Here is a 12,002-nt window from a genome sequence, read left to right as displayed (position 1 = left end):
TACACTGGTAAGAGCTAATTATGTTTCACTACGTATCAGCTAATTTTAATAGCTCACGTTACTCTTACTGTTCCACCAAATCAAGTTCCTTCCTGAGACTATTTTTTTTCACTTGTTTGTTTGTCCTTGTACAACTTAAACATAAGCTAATCGAAATGTTGAAAGAAATGAAATACATATTGGCATATTTTATTGTATTCATTGTTTATTTAAATATGTTAGATTGGGCGCCTCGACACAGCGGGCCGGGGTTTGGACTCCGACCTGCGTCCCTTTGCTGCATGTCATTCCCTCCTGTCTCTCCCCCTTTCATGTCTTCAGCTGTCCTGTCAAAATAAAGGTCTAAAATTGCCCAAAAGAATAATCTTAAATGTTAGATTAAATATGTATTTGTAAATCTGCCACCTGTTAGCTTTTATTCTAAATGATCAAGAATGGGCCTATATTATTTAACTTATAATATAATCTAATTAAAAAACGATAAGTACATATTTTGTATTAGGGGTTGGGTGACTCGGTTGGATGTTGGATAGAATCTAAAAAAAAAAGCTAGATAAGAAAAGCTGATGATCAAGCAAAAATAAGGCACGTTTTTGACTCCGTCAAGACATTGACTGCCTGCTGTTTTTGCTGAATCAGACCAGTGTCATCCCTCCCTGATCCAAAAGTAACACGTCTGTTGGCACTGACTCTTTTCACATCTGTAGGAAAAAAAAAAAAGCTTTTTAGATTCCATTACACTTTGCTAAAGCCATGCTGTCTTAACAAGCTGAGGCACTTCTTATTTTATTTAATGTGGCCATCTGGATACACAATCCAGATAAGACAGGCTGTTAGTACAGCAACAGGCCAGCGGTCCTTTCCTCACTGAGGACGACTGTACGGACCTGAGGCAGCGGAGCTGATGTAGGGAAGCTGGGCACATTATTGCAACGAATTAAGATTGGGCCCCCTCTAGCTATCCTTTGAGTTCGCTCATCTATTGTGAGGCCAATCATTTTGAAACAGGGAAGGGGGGCAGAAAACTGTACCTCTACAGCTGACAGGAGCAGTTTATTGAGCATGACACTGCACCCCGGGGTGGCTTGAAGGAGCACTGAGAGAATGTATTCAAGTCATAAAGAGTTTAAACACTTCATTTTGCTGCATTGTGGTGAATTTTTCGGCAACGATGTGTGAATTTTTTGGTGCAAATGGCTTTATTTATGTAAAGGGAATTATAATAGTTTTTTGGGGTTTTTTTTTTTGGGGGGGGGGGTTGCACAGACCAGTTTGGATTATTGGGGGTTGTAACCCTCCATCCCCCCTGTGAATTACACCTACAGTATGTGTCCAAAGGTAACAAAATCCACCCACCAGCACTCCTAAAGCTCACTAACATTTTGTATATCATTTGTTTAAAGGAGAAGTTGCAGATTTACGGCAAGGGATGCACCTCTTTGTACGTTTTCTTTCAAAACTTTTGTACAAAGTCAGGCTGCTTGCCTCCATTTTTGTATGCCAATTGTCTCTTGGCTGTAGCTTCAAATATACAGTATATAGTACAGAGTTTATCCCGAAATGTTTATTTAAAATCCAGCCATCAGAGCCAGTGCTTTTAAGGAGTTTGTACTTAAGGTGCCACTCCAGGTACTGTAGCTACGCAAAGTCTGATAAATTGCAGCTCTGATTGGTTGTTATGCCATTAGACCACAAGGAGGAGGGAGAGGAATCTGGCCAGCGTAGTGGAGGTTGGCCAATGGCCCCTTCCCTGCTTCCAACCCCCCTACTTCCGGCGTCTGTGTCATTACAGTAAAACATGGTTCTGAAAAACACCTACTGTGGCGGATCTGCCACAGAGGAGTTTTTAAAAAACTTTTGCCAAGTGTTTATATTTCTTTCTGCGGACAGATTTTGTCACAGTGATAGCGTCCCAACCGTGCAAGATGCGGTCCCATTTGGCGTCACGGCTGGTGTGATCCCATCAGAAGATGGTCTCTAGTACTACTTCCTACCGTTGTCGCTCGCTACTATGTCATGTTACAGCACCGCGGTCAAACAGTTGCTCTGAGCGGATGGATGATCCAGCTTACCAAAAGATGATAACGGCCTCCTGAGCTAACTAGAGCAGTGCCATACTGCCTCATATCTATGGTAGTGATAACAACTGATTACGGCCAGTCTATTGGCTGATAACATTGGCAGTGGGTGACTTCTCCCTGTTACATTCATGGCAGATATTTAGAGGAATGTGTAAGTGTATAGTAGTTTGGGTGTTTGAGAAAAATGCACTAAATGTCCTTTTCGAAAATGTATCCTATCCCACAGTTGTGTATTCTTGGACTGTTTCTGAAGGAACACAGACTGACAAAAGTGTAAAAAGTAAAACCAAGTGTTACTATAAGGTAAGAACATTCTTTTTATCGTTTGGTGTTGGAAAAACTTATTAAATTTGGACAACAAATCAGTGACATCTAATATGTTTGTCCAGTGAATTAGTAATAGAATAATAAATGGAGCTCTCAGATGATCTTTTGTGAGAAGTTCAACCACAGGTGGATGTAACCCATATTTCTGTTGTACTACTTTCCTAATCGTGTAAGCCTTAACATCTGTATGTGTCTCTAATATTATGTCAATAAATCACTGAAAAACAAATACAAGCGAGGCTTTGACACAAAAGCAATTTTTCGAATTTAATAAACCAGTCCACTAATGCAACACTTTACCTATTAGGTATGATTTGCAGTGAAAAATTGCTTTCATTTCCAAGACTTTACATACGTCTCATCCTCATTAGGGAAGGGTGAGTGCAGCATATGAAGTCATGTTCTTGCCTTTCATCCTCAACACAAAAGGCTTTTGCCCGAGACCTGTGACCCCCGACCGCCTGTGTGCTTGTGTTTGGCATGCTGAATCAGGCTCTCTGACGAAACAGTCAATTATAAACGGATGAAGCTGCTTCTTTTAAAGAAATACCTCCAGGGGGATTTTCTCTCTTTCCCTTCTTCAGAAATAGTACATGGAAAAAAAAAGGTGGAGTACTTTTGAACTCTGCTTTATTCTTTTACCACCAGTTGCTCATGCAAATTTAATCAACATGCCTCTTTGCATCCCTGCAACTCATGCGTTACCGAAACATCTGCCCTTTCACATCCACTCAGTCTGTCCGACCAAGTAGTTACAGGAACGTAGTTATAGGAACAGTCCACTTCTAAACAGTTCTACTAACTACTCTCCCCCAAAACCGGTTTTGCCATTTGCATTCACACTGGCCAAGTGGCCATAGGAACTGACCTTTTGTTATTATAATCACAGCCATCTAACCACCACTATGCGGAAAGGGGGAAAGGGAAAAGACCCTGCCCTGAAGTAGGAGCTGAAAGAGATACAGGAACTGTGGCCAGAGGAATTTAATAATCCCCAAATTGGTCCAGTTGAAACAGGAGAAAAAAAAAGGGTTCTAGGAACGTTATCTTCTTGGAACTGCAAAAATCCCTCCGCTCGGAAAGCGGCTATTGGCTTCGTAAAAAGGGCCTGAAGGAGAAGTCTATTTTGGGCCACGGAGATCTTGAATGTAACTGAACTATCACCTGACCTGCTCCAAAATCAGCCTGAGTGGTCTCCTCCAGAGTGTCTTGTTGTCAATGACAATTAAGTTTGTTGCCTGCGAAAAGCAGAGCAGCAATCAGCAGAGAGAAAACAATTTGACGCAAAACGTCTCTCTCCAACTGCAATAATCATGGAAAGAGTACCTTTTACAACATAATCACATCCGTGAAGAGTCGGAAGGGCCGAGACGGAGAGCACATTTTAGATTCTGAGTCACAGGAAATGATGGTTTTGTTGACCAGATGGGATTTTTCTCGTGAAAGAGATGCTTTTTTTATTGATTCAATTCACAATGTCCATTTTGACAAAACATAATGGCCTGGTTTCTACAGTATGAATTACAAATGGGCTGATCCAAGTAGACAAGCCTTTCTATACCCCAAAAGCCCATTTATTTACTTAGCGAAAAAGCATTAAAAGCTAAACAAATGGACTTGGACTCTTCACTCGTTGAGTTTGGAGCTGTCTAATTCAGAGGTATTGGGAGATGTGCATTTTGCAGAACACACTGGAGACCAAGTGCAAATCCACTAAGGGGCCTGCATTGCCAGACCTTCCTACACAGCGCTGCGGAGGAAGGTCTGGCTAGTCCACACAGCATTCCAGGATGGGAGAAAAACGTGCTCTGGTTTATTGGCATTTCTTTAAACCAATCACAATTAGGTGGTGGTTCGGTTCGTATCACGGTTTTAGGGTCACGGTTTTCGGTTCAGTACGGTTCTTATTTTTTCTTTATCACTCCAGAATATACTTCAGCATATAGCTAAAATTAGCATATTGAATGCATGTTGCACAAAACGTGCACACAGTGGCAGTTCTATATTGTTTTATTTCATCATAGGTAACGTGAAATCCAAAATGTTCCCACACACCAGACTATAAACGACGCTTGCTGGCGCATCCTCCAGCTCTGGGCAGCCTCTCTCCCACTTGACATTTCTGCAGGTGACGTGACGTGACCTGCAGCAGCACCCCACTCCACTTTAGTGCGGTGCGGTGTCGTCTCACAATCTGATGAAAATCTTTTAAACTGACCTTTGTCGATCTGAAATGAAGACAGATTCAGCAACTGCATGGCCTATTTCTCGCTTAAAATGTTTTCAGAAACACGCTTCGTAAAACTATTTTAGTACAATATGAGATCGTATTCTGAACGAGCGCCATGACAGTCTGGCTTTGAAATTTGGGACCAGCCAGACCCATGTGACGCAATCGTCCAATCAGCTGCCATGGGTTGCGTTTGTCACGCCCATCCCGCTCGTCATTTCCAGTAACTGTTTTAACCTAGGTGTCGAAAGTGGGCACTACGGCAGTAAGAGGTTAGTGCACATTAACAGTGTACTGACGAACCGTGCGGTACACACACGCTCCGAACCGAGACTAGCGAACCGAGCGGTTCGGGTGTTTTTTCATGAACCGTACCACCCCTCATCACAATCGTCTTGGGCGGTGCTAAGCGCCGAGCGGAGCCAGGGTGCAGCTGCAAAATAGCCTCGGGAAGGAACTTGTTTTGGTGGAACATTTGTACGTTCTAAGGTTGTTTTAGTCGTGCAACAGAAAACTCTGATTGGACAGATAGTCTAGCTAGCTGTCTGGATTTACCCTGCAGAGATCTGAGGAGCAGTTAACCATAGTCCTCAGAAATCCACTGAAGTTTAAAATTACAACACAAAGGAAGCGGAAGGTAACGGACATCTGGCCGAAAAGAGTGACATTCTGCGAAATTGGACGTCGTGGATATAGACTACGTAGTGTGGCACTGACCCACTGACACTGCTCACTGGACCTCCCAGGCAAGTTTGATCTTAATACATGTTGTAACTAGAAGGAGCTCCGCCAAGGCATGCCCAATTTCACAAAGTTAATGCAGTGTCAATCCTCCCAGTCGGGAATACATTTCTCCGATTATTCTGACACCACGCGAATGCAGCACAAACATCTCGCAATGTTAACAAAAGTGAAAAATAGTTTGTGTATCCGCCCCCTGATTCAGATCCGCTCCAAAATGTAATAGGTTATTCCTCGGCTCCATGCTACACCCCTTCCAACAAGTTTCAAGAAAATTGGGCCAGTTGTTTTTCCGCAATCCTGTCGACAGACAGACAAAGTAACAAACACACCATGAAACATAACTTTCTTGGCAGAGGCTATTATAGATATTAAAAGGAAAGACTAGGACAACACTCCAATTTGACTTATTGCCACACAGACTTTTCAGAGAACACACCCTTCTTCAGGACGTCTTGCCCGAACGTCCGTGTTGCAATATTACATATTATTACATATTATATATTACAAAGTAAAATTGGAGTTCTGTCCTAGTCTCTCTTTTTTTTTTTTATTATCTACAGTAAAGAGCCCAGTCGTCAAGGTCTAATCGCGAGGTAAGCGCAAGGACAAACATATAAACTTGATTTACTGCTGACTTGTTTGTGTTGAGTTTGTCTTCTGATTATAAAGGTTATAACACGTTGTGGAAAGTTCCTGGAATGTAATCCATTCATGAATGAATAATACCTGCCTTTTGTTAACAGCCAGTCTCATCAGTACCGCTGACTGGCCAGAACCTCCAGAACTACGGTGACAATCTCCGATTGAAAATGAAGCGAGCGCTTGGAGACTGAAAGTCAATGTCAATCAGTTGAAAGGGCTGGATTTAAAACAAAGTGTGAGACAGGGAGAGGAGATAATGGGCTGAGGAAGTGCTGAAAGGGAAAGGATCTATTTGATGGTTGAAATGAAAGCGGAGAGTCTGAATGTTTTTTTGCGGAAAAGCACAGTTATTAGGACAAAAGAGTTTAGAGATCACAGCAGAATACAAAACAGAAGAACAACAGACGCCTACGAACGCGTGAAGAACGTGGCAGTGGCTCATCGCCTTTCTTCTTTTTCTCCCCTTTTCTCTATTTTACATTCTCATCATGTTACAAAAACACGCAGAATGGCAGCAGTGGCTTTCTAGGCTGTGTAGCCCGGGAGTGTGCAGGTTCCCCATTAGCTCACCTTCAGCGACAGAGCAGGAGCACTAATGAGCGGAATGTAGTGTTTGGTCGCGGGGCAAAACCGGACACATGACACGTTGAAAACCACCAGTGGTTCAGAACAGACTGCCCAAAAATCGGGCTTCAATCTGTTGTCATTTGTTTGGACTCCCTGGTTTTCTAAGGGCCCACCGGTGTGTGCTTTGGTATGACAATTTACTGCGCTGGAGACACACGAGCATCCGTCTCCGCACATCAACAGGTCAATGATCATGGCACAGGAGGGGGCAGAGACACGTGTATATATATATATATATATATATATATATATATATATATATATATATATACTGTATATACACACAGTGGTGCTCATAAGTTTACATACCCATGCTAAAGTTGAGTAAAAAGAGGAATAAAAAAATCATCATTTGGAAATTGATCTTAATGCCTTAATTAAAAAAAATGAGGAAAAATCCGACCATTTAAGGACACCAATTTCTTTTGTGAATGAATAATGTATTGTAAATAAATAAATGTCCTTCCTTAAAATACAGAGGGCATAAGTATACATACCCCTATGTTAAATTCCCATAGAGGAAGGCAGATTTTTATTTTTAAATAATAAATAGTGTGTTTTGACTGAGAGCCACAGCTATCCCACAGATCTGATCAAATGTAAAAGTAGAGCGCGCTTGGGAATCAAAAAGCCTACATGTGATGATCCCAGGAGCTCATCCATTATGCGAGGAGACGTCCTTAAATGAAAGGGAGTAAGTAGCCTTTAGTACTCCCATAGGAACAGTGTAATAATATAACAGAAGGACATACATTAAGTACCACAAGGCACTTCTGGAAGCGCTCCGAGTCCCCTTCAGGAACATGAAAGCATTATTATAATAATGACAAAAAAAATAAAAATATGAGCACATTATGAAAGCATTCAATGAGAACCATTAGCCCCTTTACTACCCTCTAATGGGACACAAATCGGATATTACAAAGACATGGAAGAAGTTTGTCACATGTAATATGTATTATATACTGTATATATAACAGACTTGATTGGTCAAAATGTTTTCCTCGTTATGGCCCTTAAACGCATATGACGATTGAGAACTACGCGTGCCTTTTATGAAAGCAAAAACAGCAGTGTGATAGAATCCTGGTTGCCAGACTTACCCAGGGTGTTGTTGGACTCGTGTCCATCTGTTTCAGCTTGCTCGCGCGTTCGCAATTCTCGACATGCGGCATGCCTTCAAGTTTTCCACGCAGTTGGTCTGGGGGGGCATCGTGGTCAAGTTATAACGCGGGGATCAACATGCAGCGCGGACGCGCCGCGCGGACTTCTTTTCGAGGCTTCTTAAAGTCGTCGTTTAAACGTTCACAGATATTTCAGGGCAGAGCTCCATGAGGATGATCTGGTCCTCAGGAGCCGCCAAACATGTAACTCCACATCCACAAAGACTCCGTCAGACTGCTCCGCTCTCCATCAGAGACGTCGTGGCAGATGTGGCAGAGCGCGACGTGCGTGCGTGCGTGCGTGCGTGTGTGCGGGTGTGTGTGTGTGTGTGTGCATGCGTGTGTGTGTGGGGCTCGGAGCAAGTGAAAGACTGTTTCCAGCTCCCTGATGGTCACAGCGCTCTGACTGTTCAGGTGCGTCCGGAGCAGCGCGCTGCGCTCTGCCAAACCGCGTCTCTGGCAAAACCACACGACTGCTTCAGTACAATTCCACAGAGTCGGGTGGGTGGGGGTAGTTTTTGTTATGCATTGCTTCTGTATACTGTTATGAGTTAACCATGGACTCTAATTATTTGTTTCTTTCCTTGTGAATAAATGGCACTGCGTTATCCTCATTATATTACAAATATGGCAAAGAAATCTGCTCATTAAAAGGATTTCCGGTTTGTAAAGTTTATCAGTAACATATGATAGTTCATTTTAGCTCAGCTGAATCCTCATATAATGTATTATTGTGGAGTTGTTGTTGTTTTTTTATATTGACTACACATTTATGGTATACTTTGTTTATCATCTTTACTCTTTAAGATGTATTCCTAAAGAGACAAAAAGACAACTAAAAGAGCTGTCTAATAGATTGTGACAGTTAGTGTTAACATTGTGTGGCTGAGGCATCCACCCCACTGGACACAAAGTCATGGGCAGTCACACCCAGCTGATACAGTAGGTGTGGCTTTGCAAGACCATGCAGAAAGCCTGTCTCCAACTGGCTGCAGCTTCTCTATCATTTTAGGCCGGGTCTGTCAACACCAACGTGAGCTCAACGAAGTGTACTCAAAAGACAGAGAGCAGAGAGCCAATAATTGCAGGAGTCTGATTGATGCCAGAGTAAACAGTGGTGATGGCACTAGAAGCATCCATTTGCAGGATCTCTGCTTTGCTAAATGCCTGCTAACAGCTCAGGGTGAAAGCTGCAAATGTGCTGACATAAAAATAAATAAATAAGACTCTGTCCAAAATGTTAAATAGGAAGCGTTTTCACCGACTAGAAATAGAATCGAGGACAGGTGGTTGTTTTAAGGGACTGCTGCGCGTTGCTTGCAGAAACAACCCGTCAGCGACATGACATGCCGTTAAATTCCCACTCATGCTCGAATGTCCTTGAGCCAAACTATGAGCACTCGCCAGTTGCAGAGGTGCTGCTCTGTGGCTTTGAGTTTGACCTCCGACCCCTCTGTGAAAAAGAAAAAAAAAAGAGAGGATTTTCCATGTGGAGTAAAAAAAAAAAAAATAAAATAACTTACTAACTGAAAATCTAACTTTTATTGACTTAACTTCTATAGGACAAGTGCATCTTATAAAATCCACGATAAAGTAGTACTCTCAGTGAGTAGTGAACTGACATGTATGTGTTCATTTGGTGGAGTTCCCCTTTAAATCCACAAAACTCCCAACCTGAGGCCTGTACTACGAAGCAAGATCAACATGTCCTGGATTTCTTTCAGTAATCCGGCTTCACCAAACCTAACAACCGCGGTCCCGCATAACCTGTATTACGAAGCTGGTTATCAACTAGTTCAGTCAACTCAGGGTTTCCCAATCCAGCGGCGCGCGCGTTCACATAAAAGAGGCGAGGTTTGCGCACCATGACCAATCGCAAACATCTACCAGAGCCGCATGTTATATATAAGAAGAGCAAATTATAATTCTACATAAATATGAAGAACACAGACTCGGTTTTACAGGGAAAACGCAATACAGTCACTGCTTCCTAAAACAGGAAGGAAAGCTGGCAAAAAAAAAAAAATTGCCGATCACGCTGTAGATGCGAAAATTACTCTTATCAATATCACTTCCCCATCAGTCAGGACAAAGATCTGACCATAGTTACACTTGTGCTTTCCATAAACTGTCGTTGCTTTAGCCTATTGTTTCAGTTGCAACCCTGGCAGTGGGAAGCGATCGTGAGAGCAAATAGAATATAACAAAACATAATTCAAACCGATATGCGCATTGGCAACACACGGCTCAAGAAGCCGATATGTAATTCCCTCCCATTAAAATATATATATTTCATAAAAATACCCATCAGGGAATGTTAACGGGGTTGTCGGTCTCTAAATGTTTAAACTTTTATGAGCGCACCCCTCTCTCTCTCTCTCTCTCTCTCTCTCTCTCTCTCTCTCTCTCTCTCTCTCTCTCTGCACCGAGCTCCGCCTGATCTTCTTTAAGAACGGTGACGCCGTTATCAATCTATTGATTGGTCAGTAGGCGGTGCTTTTACACCGGTTGATCTCTAATCTCCAACTTAACCTGCTCCCGACCAGGTTAGGTGTTCAGCATGAGTTACTACGGCGATTGAACCCGATAACAACTAATCCAGTACAGAAAATCCTGGGTTGAGCCTGAAGTTAGCTCGTTAACGCCAAATCCTGCTTCGTAGTACAGGCCTCTGCCCTCCATCTGAGCACATCTACCAAAACTCTACAAATTCCATTAAAGGTCCCATTGCATGAAAATTTCACTTTATGAGGTTTTTTAACATTAATATGCATTCCCCACAGCCTGCCTATGGTCCCCCAGTGGCTAGAAATGGTGATAGGTGTAAACCGAGCCCTGGGTATCCTGCTCTGGCTTTGAGAAAATGAAAGCTCAGATGGGCTGATCTGGAATCTTCTCCTTATGAGGTCATAAGGAGCAAGGTTACCTCCCCTTTCTCTGCTTTGCCCGCCCAGAGAATTTGGCCCACCCATGAGAGAGAGACATCATGGCTTTCAAAAGGAACAAAGTGGCAGTTGGTCAAGGCCACACCCCCACCCTCCACCTTGCCCCCCCCTCTCTCCTCCTCAACAGCTACAGACACAGAAATGGCACATACTAAGGAAAGCTCATTGTGGCACTGGCTCTAGTGGCTGTAATTCTACACCAAGGCTGAATTTCGGGAAAGAGACTTCAGATACAGTATTAGGGGACAACTAAGGCCTATATAAAAGCATCCAAAGAGCACCAGGTCATGGGACCTTTAAGGCCTAAAGCGTTGGGTTTTTAAGTGTTCTGGACCCACTGAGTCGGAGACAGGTTAAAGCTTTAGTGCGTAGTTTCTGCCACCCCCGTGAAGAAATAGAAGTAATGACAACAAAGCTGTCGGCGCGTCCACATGATACAAGCCTTGCTTGTAACCAAAGAGACACGGAGGATTAAAAAAAACACGATGGACCCTTTGAAGAGGTAATTATCTTCACTCGAGTCGCCGGACGCCACAGTCTTCTGATCATAGCCATACTGAGAGATACAAACAGAGCTGATAGTCTTAATTAGCTTTGTAGGAATTCATTTGGCAATGGCTTGAATGTAACAGACGTTCATTAATATATAATAAAAAGTTACGCATTAAAGCTTTAAGCGAGTTCTTTAACTGATGAAAAAAAATCTAGCATGTTGATTGTATCGAAAGAAGAAACCAGTGGCGGGAAACATGCTGGCTCAAGAGAAGACGAGCTGGGCACACGCTGGAAAAACACAGGAAAAAAAAGATAGGTAATAGTGTTCCGCGTGTGAACCGCGTTCCATTAAAACAAGTCGAAGTTGACTGTGGGGTTCGCTCCATCCAGGTTAGCCATCGTTGGCATTACCAGTTGATAACAACGCTTCACGCTGTTTTATGCGCATACAAACAGCTTGGCAACATGTCCACAGATAGAAGTTGGACAGGACTGTGTTTTAGACTAATTTAATGAGACGCAAATAAGACAGAAGTGATAATAAACTGTATATTATTACAGCTTTCACTACTGTTTACCAGTTGATGCCCGCATCCGCTTCAAGACACTAGTACTTGCATACAGGGCCACGAACAGGATCAGGCCCAGCTTACATCCAGGACATGGTCAAACCCTATATTATATATATATATATATGTATGTAGCGCAATAGTGGCACAAGTAAAGATGAGTCATAATAATGTCTGTG

The 12,002-nt window shown here is 42.7% G+C and overlaps 1 protein-coding gene across 1 annotated transcript in view; it reads right to left on the bottom strand.

Annotated features, from left to right (window-relative positions):
* Window positions 1–8,277, bottom strand: part of kcng2 (potassium voltage-gated channel, subfamily G, member 2) — a 38,794-nt gene extending 30,517 nt beyond the window's left edge. Inside the window, exon 1 of the mRNA XM_039820982.1 lies at window positions 7,755–8,277. The gene's annotated coding sequence lies outside the window, so the exon portion shown is untranslated. The remainder of the gene's footprint in view (window positions 1–7,754) is intronic.
* Between the last annotated feature and the right edge of the window lie 3,725 nt (window positions 8,278–12,002).

The sequence above is a fragment of the Perca fluviatilis genome, chromosome 13 (assembly GCF_010015445.1).
Source record: "Perca fluviatilis chromosome 13, GENO_Pfluv_1.0, whole genome shotgun sequence".
Taxonomy (NCBI): Eukaryota; Metazoa; Chordata; class Actinopteri; order Perciformes; family Percidae; genus Perca; species Perca fluviatilis.
This window is presented reverse-complemented; position numbering and strand designations above follow the sequence as displayed.